The 12352-nt window shown below is 41.0% G+C and overlaps 1 protein-coding gene across 2 annotated transcripts in view; it reads right to left on the bottom strand.

Annotated features, from left to right (window-relative positions):
• Window positions 1–12352, bottom strand: part of MEIS2 (Meis homeobox 2) — a 207183-nt gene that overhangs the window by 158924 nt on the left and 35907 nt on the right. The gene's annotated exons all lie outside the window — the stretch shown is intronic.

Genomic DNA, 12352 nt, shown 5'->3' with positions numbered 1-12352 from the left:
TCCCACGAACCATGAGATCACAACCTGAGCTGAAATCAACAGTCATACATTTAACTGAATGAACCCCCCGCCCCGGGCGCCCCAATGAACTATACTTTCATAGTTTCTTTTCCCATATGGAATGGAATTCATATTTTTACAAAGTAGAATGTGGGGGGGGGGAACAGTGTCTTATGGCTTTGCCCCTGGGTAAGTGGTGCTTACTAATGCCTGACCACGGCCAAGTGACTCATGTGAATTTTGAGATAAGTAGTATTTGGTTCATATCAGATAACCAAAAAGAGTTAGTTTCATTACATTCTTACTTTTTCCTTCCTTCTTTCATTTCTTTTTAATGACTCATTCACATGAAAATAAAATATGAAAGTACAGTCACCACTGGCTGAAAAACACGTTTGCTTAAGAAAAGTAATTTCTCCCTCAGCCTTCCAGAACTCATACTTCAAAATGGCACAAAAGCAAAAGGCCACATTTGCCACCACAGGGGAAATACTACCACACCTGATTGGCGTCATCTCATCCCAGCAAGGCAGGGAGCTGTAAACCACACAACTGTCAGTTTACCATTGTACCCGCAAACCCCCCATGCTCTGTCATAAAGACAGACCACTCAACTGGAGGGGCACCTGTGTGAACTTTATTATTTTCACTGATAAAGCAGAGCGGTAAAGATCATTGTTTAAGAGGAAGAGTTGCTCAACCGTTTCCCAGGCGGAAAAGGCAAGGGTCTGCCCTCTCACTAGGTTCATGCATATACCTGTGCAAGCCAGCCTATGAGAGAACTGGCCTCTTTTGCTCTCAGACCAGATCTCAGAGCCGCCAATCAAAGAGCGGTCCCACCTTAATATGCTGATGCAGCGGATTTCCAGATCTTGATCACACTAGGCTAGGGAGCCATTCTTCTCCGTGATAAAGGCGGTGAACGCACTCTTGAGAAGATAACAAATTAAAAACCAGCTGACTCGACACCTTTTGAGTGAGGAATTCGCTGCTGACCCAGTACAACACAATTTCTATCAGCAGTCAGTAATCACTGAAGAGGTGACCGACTTCATTTCATAATTGTAAAACTATTCCTAACAGAGGGTCTTAGCATCGTTAAATGTCCGACTTACATCACGCAGATCTACCAGAATTGGTAAGGACTTCCTCAACTATCTCTACCCTGAGTGTTACTTTATATTAAAATTTGAAGATTCTAAAGCAAATGAGAAATTCTCAAAAGTAGTGTATTATTTAAATGACCAGAAAGAGGAAAAGAACTATACAACTTATAGGATTGTTCTATTTTGAAAATATATCTTATATCCATAGAACTCCCACTAAAAAGTAGTTTTTCTATAGTTAGTGTAATATTCTGGTAGAAAGTAAAGCTGACACCCTCTATACATCATCCACAAATACTGAAAAAATACCTACTAGTAGCTGTGAGACTTGTGTCCTAAAATTAGAAATGTGTGATCTTCGATAAAAATATCTTGTATTTACATTAGGGTTTTTCAGCTTTCAAATTACTTTTTCTAACTTTTGATCACCGTAACAAAATATAAAGGGTATATATACTATTATTCCCACTTAACAGATAAAGCAAGTATGGTTAATAACATTTTGCTAATTCCTTGCTTTACCTAAAGTACTTTGCATTACTTAAGGCCTAGGAATATTCGGTTGAACCACCTGAAATTGCTAATATTTACCATTTTTTCTTTTTTAATTTTTTTTTTCAACGTTTATTTATTTTTGGGACAGAGAGAGACAGAGCATGAACGGGGGAGGGGCAGAGAGAGAGGGAGACACAGAATCGGAAACAGGCTCCAGTCTCCGAGCCATCAGCCCAGAGCCTGACGCGGGGCTTGAACTCACGGACCGCGAGATCGTGACCTGGCTGAAGTCGGACGCTTAACCGACTGCGCCACCCAGGCGCCCCAATATTTACCATTTTTAACCTACCAAAATGGCAATTTCATAAAGCAATATTCCCAATTTTACTATCAATCCTAACTTGGTTCTTTTGTTTCTTCTAGTTTTCAATTTGTTTTTAGCAATATGCCTCACTGGTACAAATCCCTCCAATTATTTTTGTCTTTTCATATCAAATAGATAAAAAGGCAAAGTGGAAATAAATACTAACAATGGAAGCCCTAACATATGAGAAGCCAGTAAAGTTATACCTTAAAACGTACCAACAATTAGGATATGGGAGACTGCTGTGTTTTTAAATAGGGACCTGGCCAAAAAGCCCGTTTGTACTGTTCAGAAAAGGGAACTTGTCCTTTTTCTGAGGACAAGAGTACTTGTCCGCTCTCATTTCAAACTTCAACAATAGTTCTTAGCATTGAGAAATGATTAAACTATATTTTATGTAGAGACGGTGAAGAAATGTTCACTGTCTTTCCTATAATATCAACTGCAACGTTAATAAAATACAACGTGTCGTGAGCGCTTACTCTCTTTCGGACAGTCTGCGAAGCACTTTCCATGAATTACCTCACTGAATTCTCAGCATCCTATCCGGGTTGATTTTCCTTTTCCAGATGAAGAAACCGAGGCTTAGACAGGTTGCATGATTTGCCCAAGGTCACGTGAGTGATAAGTGGAAGAGCCGGAGTTCACAACCATGCCCTTCACAGGCAACAAGAGGCTGCTTCCCCTGACAGCTATCCCCGGGACTTCCGAGCCCACCTACCCAGAATCTCCTGTCCTCATAAAGCTTCTCCACATTCCTATGCCCTATTGAATCGTTCAGTTAGCTAAAATGTTTGTGGTCTATCAAGCCAAGATCGTGGGAAATTAACTTTTTACCGTGGCCGGGAGCGCAACGCCGTCAGGCACTAGGGCCATCCTATCGCCTGGTATTCCCAACACTGATAGAGCAGCACCCGCCTCAGCACAGGCACTGAATTAGTGTTTGTTCAAAGGATGACAGGGGGCACCTGCGTGGCTCCAGCGGTTAACCATCCGCCTTGATTTCGGCTCAGGTCACGACCTCTCGGGTTCTCGAGTTAAAGCTCAGCATCTAGTGCGGAGCCTGCTGGGATTGTGTCTCCCTCTCCTTCTGTCCCTCCCCCGCTCTCGCTCACTCTCTCAAAATACACTAATAAACTCTAAAAAAAACTGAAAGAAAAAAACAAAAAAGGATGACACATAACAATTCTTCCCTGTGTTTTGTTTTGTTTTGTTTTGTTTTGTTTTCATTCCGGAAGACTTACCGTGGCTTGTCTTCCTTGTGAAAAAGTGGAGAGCTCTTGAACAATCCCGATCTAGACATTACTTGACTTTGGAAACCTTTCACCAGCGGCACTGCCACTAACCACCTTCAACTTTGGGCAAGTGCTAAAATTGATTCATCTCGCTGACAAAAATGTGATAAAAGAACCCCGACCACAGAGGTGGAGAAACCACTCCTTCCCCTTGAACAAATGCTGCTTTCTGATGCCCGTGATTGCTTTTCTTCTCTCGCCAAGGTTCAGTAAGTACTGAGAGCTCAGGCCCAGTGAGTTTGGGTCAGGTTTGTAATGCAACAACTCCGCCCCTTGTGTTTCCAGGACTCACTAACGCCTGCTAGCTCTACAAAAAAACAATAATAATAGTAGTAATAATAATAATTAATAATCATAAAGTATTTGGCCCAACCAGTAATTTAGGTGCTGCAGGAGTCATAAAAACACTATTATCTCCCGTAGTGATTTGCTAGCCTCTCCATACTCCAACCAGCACATTGGGACTTCTAAATTACATACCATAATTGACATAAAATATCTGTCCCATCAGTGAATATCTTTATTAGCATCAAAATCACTCACAACTAGTGTTCCTCAGTGTTATTAAACATAACTTGTTCTAGGTGTTGCTTTACTAATTAGTCAGGATGAGCCCGAGGAAGAAAATCTGGGTCATGTTAAATTAATTGGAATGAGCATGAAAATTAGCAGAGCAAACTGCATCAATTTTCTATAGAGAGTCTTTCTTCATGTTGAGAATAAAAATGGATATTATGAGGCATTAACCAAACTGCCTTCTGTGACTGCCAAGAGGTGTGTTACAGTAGCCCAAAATATCATGCTCGCAGATTTTCAGAAGTTAATGAGACATTTCCAGGAATGGTAAATACATGGTGTTAAAATGGGTGTGCCTCTGATGGGAAAATGCCAAGTCATTTCATGTTTATTCAGGCATAACAAGCTCTTCAAAATGAGCATAATTTAAGAGGTGAATAGTGCAAAGAGGGCTAACATTCAACTAATTTTCCTTCAGAAAGAAAAGATTAAATTGAACAAAAAAAAATGAATTAAGAGGTTTACAAATCAACAAGTCAGCCGCCAGGACGGCAGCCTCTGCTCAGCACAGGCGCGGCCGCCCCCGCCGCCACGAAGTTTTCGAGAAATGTCCCGAAGGCAAGGAACAAAGCGAGCAGAACTGATTACTGCCCCGCTCACCGCCTCGCCGTCTCAACTCTGTTTGGCTTCCTAATGAGCTCACTAAAAACCTAATTCATCTCCCATAACCCTCCTCAGCCCTCCTTGAAATCCACCATTATGGAAATTATAGATGAAACATTTCCAGGCTGGGTTCAAACCAGCGCGTCTTCAACAGGCGGGGCCCTGACCCCCACCTGGAACACAATGGAGCGGGTTCGGACTCCGAACCGCTCCTGCCCTCCTGCCACAGCTCTGGAGAATCAGGAGGCCGGGCAAGGTTAAGGCTCTTTCTCAGGGTGACAATGATTTCCACCTTCACGCGCTCCCTCCCCTGAATGTGGGAATTTTGTGGGTTCCACAGTACATAAAATACAAATTGTAATGCAGGAGAGGAGAAATGAGTTGTACTCATGACAAATAGCTGAAATAGGTTAATGTGAATTCCCAGCCTGTTCATGAGGAAACTCCCCGGGTTCCTCATTACATAGACTCAAATCCTCACGGCACCTAGCCTGTAACTGGAAGATTACTGAATTGATGGATCCTTAGTTTAAAATGCAGCTGTTTTATTCTGCTTTAGTAATTAATTCTTTTTCCAATACTCTATTGATTAAGCGTAGACCCTGATAAAGTTCAAACTGAGGAGAATCTCTCGTGGCGTCCTTAGTTGCTCAGGAGAGTCAATGAAAACTTCCTACAATTCCACCTGCCTCCTCAGAGTGCTGATCCAATGAACAGAACAGTTTTTTTCTCATAAATTAGTCAGGCCATGTGGAGCTCTATTAGCTGATCGCTGCTTTTGTCTCTCTACTTGCTGACTTGCTTTTCAGTTTTGCTGGCCTTTGTGCTGTCACACACAAAGTCGGAGTGCAGCTGCTATTCTGAACCCAAACCAAGGTAAAGAACAATTCATACAAACTACATTTTTTTCCCCCATTTTCTACAGCTGCAACTCCCTGAGCTGTACAGGGCTCAATGGGGCCTCCTGGGACCCAACTAGCTGAGAAATCAGTGCTAAAGCATGCAGACATATTGTGGAGCTGGGGGGAAAAAAATAAAATAAAGTAACCTATTTTCTTCAAGGCTTTTGCCAGGCATTTTTGTCCCCCCTCCCCCTCATTCCACCATAGAATTTGTGCTACCCTGTTTTCAGCCACGCTAAGCTCCCTATTTCGTTCTCACAGAGGACATCAAGGAACGTCAGAAGACAGGGCAAAGAGAGTAATCGAGAGGCCAAGGTCTATATGCTGTGCCGGTCAGGTGGCATGAGGGAGTTTGGGAACGCCTATTAACCAAACGGGCGTGGAGTGTAACCATATATAAATGGCCATTATAAACACAATGGTATTTAGTAATAAGAGGAATCGCCAACATGGTGCTCCTTTTCAAAGGGTCACATGTACTGGGATCAATGTTGGTGAGTAGAACAAGCGTGATAACAGAAAGTTTCTCAGATTACAGCCCCGCACAATGGATTTTTGTTTCTACGAAGATCGCTGCTACTGAGAATGCTTTTAGAGCAATGGACTCATTCTCTACCTGCCCCGCACCCCCTGCATCCCCACACACTCGTCTAGGCCCCCACACCAACGTGCATAGGCTTCATTCCCTGCGTGAAAGCAGGTCAAAGACATATGTGCCAGCCATGAGCTGGTGGAAAGAACACAGGTGATTTCTCGACACACTTGCAATATACATTTATAGGGGAACGCCTGTCGTTTGCTGCTTTTAACTCTACTTCAGATGGTGTGAGTAATAGTAAAGGTCTGGACCAATTTCAGGAGAATCCTTCAAGTTTTTATCATCTAATAGCAAACTCAAAACTAAAACTAAGCTAGGATCCTTCCTGGGAGCTTAGTGGCTGGGACTGTTTTCCATGTTCTCTCGGGGCCTGAGCTGAGAGTACATTCCCCACCTTCACAGCATTCCTTCCTAGGTCAAAAGGTCATCTCTCACAGACGTCTCCAGCAGACACTCGGTTGTCAAAAGGTTGCATCATGTGATCTGGGCAGTCACTGCTAACAAAGCTCTTTCCTCATTGGGAAACAAACTTTGCACGTCTAAATAATTTCCAAGTTAAAAACGTGCTTTCCTCCCTCCACCCCTGTTCTTCTCTTCAGTTTCAAAACAATGAGGGCAGCAATGGGCACCAAATTCATCCAGCAAAGGGTTCACAGATCATTTGGGTCAAAATTCCACCACTTTTACTGGCCCATATTATGAGGAAAGATAACTGCCAGGGGTGATGTTGATTTCCTGCATTTAAGAGAAAACAGAGATGTTCCTTTTCCAGGGGATTTCTTTCGAAAGGAAAATACCATTTTTAAAGCAAACACATGTATTTTGAGTGAATAAGAAATAACGCATAGAGAAATCAATCTAGAAAAACGTCAGAATCCTTTGTAAATTTATATTAAAATTTAAGATGTCTTTTTTCATTAATGTACATTCAGTTACATTCAAATGACCAACAGTGTACATAGTATATGACAAGGTACAAAAACAAAACGTGGGGGTGAGAACTATGCTTTTTTGTTCAACCTTCAGAACTCACGCAAGCCTGAAGTTTGCCATCAACATTATAAATAAAAGGTCTCAGTTACTGGGGAAGCAGGCTTTGCTTTTTTTTTTTTTTTCCCCTAAATTTCTTGCTGCCTAGATGAATAATATAACGATTTTCTCATTGTCACTGATTGTTACTTAGAGCAGCTTGAAGCTCTCACATGCAATCCAAAATGAGTCATTTATTTCTAGAAGGGAGTCAAACAAGTCTATCAACATTGCTTCTATTTATAAATTACATATTTAAGAGTAAAATAAAGTCATGGCTGAAATGTTACATATGGGAAATAAAGAATTAGAGATACTTTCAAATTATTTGGCCTAGTCCTAAGCAATAAAATCGAAAGACACTGATAAATTTTTATAAGAACTAAAGAATTGGGGGGCCTGGGTGGCGCGGCTGGTTAAACGTCCTATTTCAGCTCAGGTCATGATCTCACAGTTTGTGGGTTCGAGCCCCGCGTCAGGCTCTGTGCTGACAGCTCGGAGCCTGGAGCCTGCTTCGGATTCTGTGTCTCCCTCTCTCTCTGCCCCTCCCCCCACTTGCACTCTGTCTCTCTCTGTCTCAAAAATGAAAAAACATTTAAAAAAAAAAAAACTAAAGTAATTTGTGCACAAAAAGCTTAACTACCCTCAGAAGTGGGATCCAAGTCCTCACATGTCTTCAGGATACTAAAGTTGGCAGATATACAGTATTTTCCTAAATGTATCATCTCTCCTTTGTTGTTTTTAATTATCAAACTTTCCAAAAGTACATTTTTCAAAACTCCTAGTTGGGGCCTTTACATGTCCCCTTTCAGCTGCCTTGGGATAAACGGGAACTGACAAAAATGCATATTCTTGAGAATGTGTGTACTTTTACTTGGTATAATCTACTAACTTTAAAGACCCGAGTTTTATAAGCTTTCCTTAGGGTAGGTATTTCAGTGTTCTAAAAACAGTGTTATGGGCTGTTAAATTAAGCACATGCTCTACATTGACATTTTAGTTCCTGGAAGTTACTGTGTGCCAAAGTTGCCAGTTTAGTATCTGTAACCCTGGAACACGTGCTTTATGCCTTTTTCTTGGGGTGTTTGGAAGGTAACTGAAAATACATCAAACAATTGTGACACAGACTTGAACACGAAAAAAATAGATCATGCTGGAGAGGAAACTGGCATCTGAACTTTTTATAGAAGTTTGGGTGGGATCCAATGAAACAAGGTGAATAAAACGAACGTGTTTATGATCTTGTAATGACTTATAAGCTTATCACCATTTCTGGGACTGTATCTGATACTTAGCATTTGACATCAGCTAGAGCATGCAAGGATTCCATACAATTCTAGTAACTGCAGTGAATGGCCCTAAAAATAGAAACTTTGGGGCCAGAATCATGGTTTTTTTTTTTTTAATGTTTATTCACTTTTGAGAGAGACGGCGAGAGAGCACACAAAAGGGTTAGGAACAGAGAGAAAGGGAGAGAAAAAGAATCTCAAGCAGGCTCCACAGCTGTCAGTGCAGAGCCTGCTGCAGGGCTGGAACCCATGAACCGTGAGATCATGACCTGAGGTGAAAGCCAGATTTGGACGCTTAACCGACTGAGCCACCCGGGCACCCCTCAGAATCATGTTTTATCTACTGAAGGAATCTGGGAAGAAAATAGGTGGCTAAAAATGAGTGGCATGAATTTAATTATCATCTGTTTTGAGAGTACCACACAGTTTGCAGTCCTTTCAATCGAGAAAGGAAATTAACCAAAGAGTTAAGAATTACCTACAGAGAATATATGATGCAGTTAATTATTTATTTAAGTTTATTTATTTTTTTTGAGAGAGACAGAGGGAGTGCAAGTTGCGGGGGGACAGAAAGAGCATCCCAAGCAATCTCTGTGGTTAGTGTGCAGAGCCCAGCAGGGCTCGAACTCACGAAACCGTGAGATCAAGAGCTGAGCAGAAATCACGAGTCAGCCGCTTAACTGACTGAGCCACCCAGGCACCCCCACAATTAATAATTTTAAATAGGCATGGTTAGACTTGTGCACAGACATGCAGCTGACCCTTTCTGGGGGTGTGACTATCCACACCTGCACTTTTCACTCCTGTTATGACTTTACCTGAAGGTGGACTCCAGCTTCAGGCACTCCATCACTAAAACCAAAACAGACCTTCTCACTGGGTGTACACAAATATTTTTCTAAGTGTAACACTGAGCAAGGAATCCAACAGTTGGGAGATGGGGGCCGAAGAGACTGGGGTGCCTCATTAAAAGAAGCTATGTTATAGAATCACAATATATCAAGACGTCCTAGGAGAAGGTCACATGAGCCCATGGTGGAAGTGTTCAAGGGCAGAGATGGCTAATTTACATCTAGCCCAGGAAGTAGACTAGAATCTACAATCCATAAAATTCTACATCAAATGATGATTGCACCTGCATCTGTGAAACATCTTTACACACAGGTCTTCAGGTAAAACTACCCAACTACTACATATTAGAGTTCTTCATCTCAAAAGTATCCACACTCCAAATAACACGAAGATTTTTCAGAAGTAGCTGGTCACCACAACTACCCTGTCAAATCACTCATCAGAGACTCATTTTAATACATGCAATTAACATTTTTAAAAATCCCAAAGTAACCAAATCATTTCTCTGAAAGAAACGATACAAGGAGGCAGCAACTCTGGGCCTTTTGGGAGATGGCTGGAGAAACTAAGATTTATAGTCACCAAACCAGTTTTTCTGAAACCCTTTTCAAAAGTGTAGCATTTCCTCTTAACTTTTGAAACCTGGATCTCTCACTATAAATAAAATAGCAGCCATAAAACATCTTAAAAGAGCTTTGAAAAAATTTTAAAACCGCTTAAAAGAAGCAGGCAGGATATAAAAGGAATCAATACAATTTTGTATATTCAAAATAAGGCATTTTATTTCTCCAAGTGAACTGCTTAAGATCATAAAGGAAATTACAGCTGAGACTAGAACTTGTGGTCCCTGACACTCAGTGTCAGCAACCTGCTCAGAAGCCTACGAAAAAAGCTTTTTACTCTGCCTCAACAGTAACAAGTTAAAATAAAAGTCACAAAGAATTTGCACAGACCCATATGCCCCAGGTAAGTCAGTGTGACCTATGAGTCAGAACTGTGTGATCTCCAGCACACTTTGCATGTGGCCTTGACCTGACAATGTGGTCTTCCCTCCCACTGACACCCTTGGGATAATTCTGATACCCACCCTACATAAGAATGTCAGGGACCTGGGCTACTGAGTGGCTCAATTGGTTAAGTGACCAACTCTTGGTATTGGCTCAGGTCCTGATCTCACAGTTCATGAGTTCGAGCCCCACATCTCTTAGCACAGAGCCTGCTTGGGATTCTCTCTCTCTCCCTCTCTCTCTGCCCCTTTCCCCCTCTCTAACAAAATAAATAAATAAACTTAAAAAAAAAAAAAAAAGAAAGATAGAATGGCAGGGACCTAAGTATCATTACAATGTGATATATTCTAACCTCTAATTTATCTTCTTAGAGAAGAAGTAGGATTGCTAAAGTAGGCCAGGAAAATTGTTGGAGAATGTGTCCTTTCTTCAATGTCAAAAGTTGTAATAATGAGCAGCAGAAATCAACAAAGAGCTTTAGTTATAAAAATATAAGACCACAGAAGGGAAGGTAGACACCAAGGATGGGGCCAAAGAATCAGAAAGGGATACTTTTCACATGAAAGACTGAAACCTGCAACTTTAAGCTCTTCTTACTTTGTCTGTGATCTTGTCTTATGATTATGAAGACTTAATGGGTCAGTATTTAAAATCAAAATAAATACCCACGTTCTGGGGGTGCCTGGGTGGGTCAGCAGGTTAAGCATCCAACCCTTGGTTTCGGTTCAGGTCATGATCTCATGGTTCAGGGGAGCGAGCCCCACATCAGGCTCCATACTGGCAGTTCGGAGCCTGTTTAAGATTCTCTCTCTCTCCCTCTCTCTCTGCCCCTCTCCCACTTGCACTGCCTCTCTCTCAAAATAAATAAATAAAATTTAAAAAATATATACATGGGGGCACCTGGGTGGCTCAGTTGGTTAAGCGTCCGACTTTGGCTAAGGTCATGATCTCATGGTTTGTGGGTTCAAGCCCCACGTTGGGCTCTGTGCTGACAGCTCAGAACCTGGAGCCTAACTTGTTGGGATGAGCACTGGGTGTATTATGGAAACCAATCTGTCAATAAATTATATTAAAAAAAAAAAAAGAACCTGGAGCCTACTTCAGATTCTATATCTCCCTCTCTCTGCCCCTCCCCCACTCATGCTCTGTCTCTCCCTGCCTCTCAAAAATAAATTAAAAAACGTCAAGAAAATTGAAAAAAAAATTTTAAAAATACCCATGTTCTGTAATTACCTGGAAGAAATTCCAATCAGATCCTTCACAAATTCCAAGTTTATCCTGGTAAAAACAACTATACGGTATGAAAGCTACATATAAGGGCCCTTGAAGAAACCATCCAAATATATCTTCTTCCGTTTAATTCTTTCATGCACCATACTGATTTTCTACTAAACATGAGGTTTTTAATATAACCGATCTAATCATGTTTATTGAAATATATGAGAAATTTGGGAACCAGTGATTTTTGTGCCTCATCATCATCCTAGTCATTAAGATAATGGCTTAGAAAACTTTGATCACTAGACTCTTGAAATAATATCAGAAAAGGGGTGTAGGGTTGTGTGTGGCCTTCAGGAAATGCGGTAAGATGCCAATTCTATATAATATCAATAATTTTCCAAGATTATACATGGCATTAGAAATCTGCCACCAAATCAGAATTTATAGGGTAGATTTCTAGAAATGAGCTTTATCTCCAATCCTATTCTCCAATACTATTATGCCCTATATACACAAAACAACTTCAGGGAAATGTCTGGGTATATGACAGAAAATATCAAAACACACCTGAAATTTTCAGAATGGTATAAAACACCTCTGGCCCTAATTTCTGGGCTGATGACAGGTATCTGATACAACTGATACCTCTTTTTATAGACAGGGTGTGGCCAAGTGATTAAGTACCTGGTTTTGGGGTCAGAGAGACTGGAGTTAGAATCTTGGCCTGCATACTTTCTAGATATTCAAAGAAAGGAGAGTTACTTAGTTTCTCTAAACCTGAACTGAAAAGCCTACACAAGATAATGAGTATTAAATTATACTAAATACCCATAGCACAGTATCTGGCATAAAGTAGTTGTCAAACACTAGCTGTGATAATGATGATGATTCTGTTACTGCTGCCACATTTGGATATATGTATCATAGGTACTTTGCCTTGATCTAGTTGTTTTTGTTTTTTTGTTTTTTGTTTTTGTCCAAAAATAGTAATACTCGAATAGAAGAACTGAGTCTC

This window comes from Lynx rufus, unplaced genomic scaffold (genome assembly GCF_022079265.1).
Source record: "Lynx rufus isolate CCGP_SWC_20201006 ecotype Redwood Valley unplaced genomic scaffold, mLynRuf1.p SCAF_13, whole genome shotgun sequence".
Lineage (NCBI taxonomy): Eukaryota > Metazoa > Chordata > Mammalia > Carnivora > Felidae > Lynx > Lynx rufus.
Note: the sequence above shows the minus strand (reverse complement) of the source record. Positions and strands in the feature narration are given on the sequence as shown.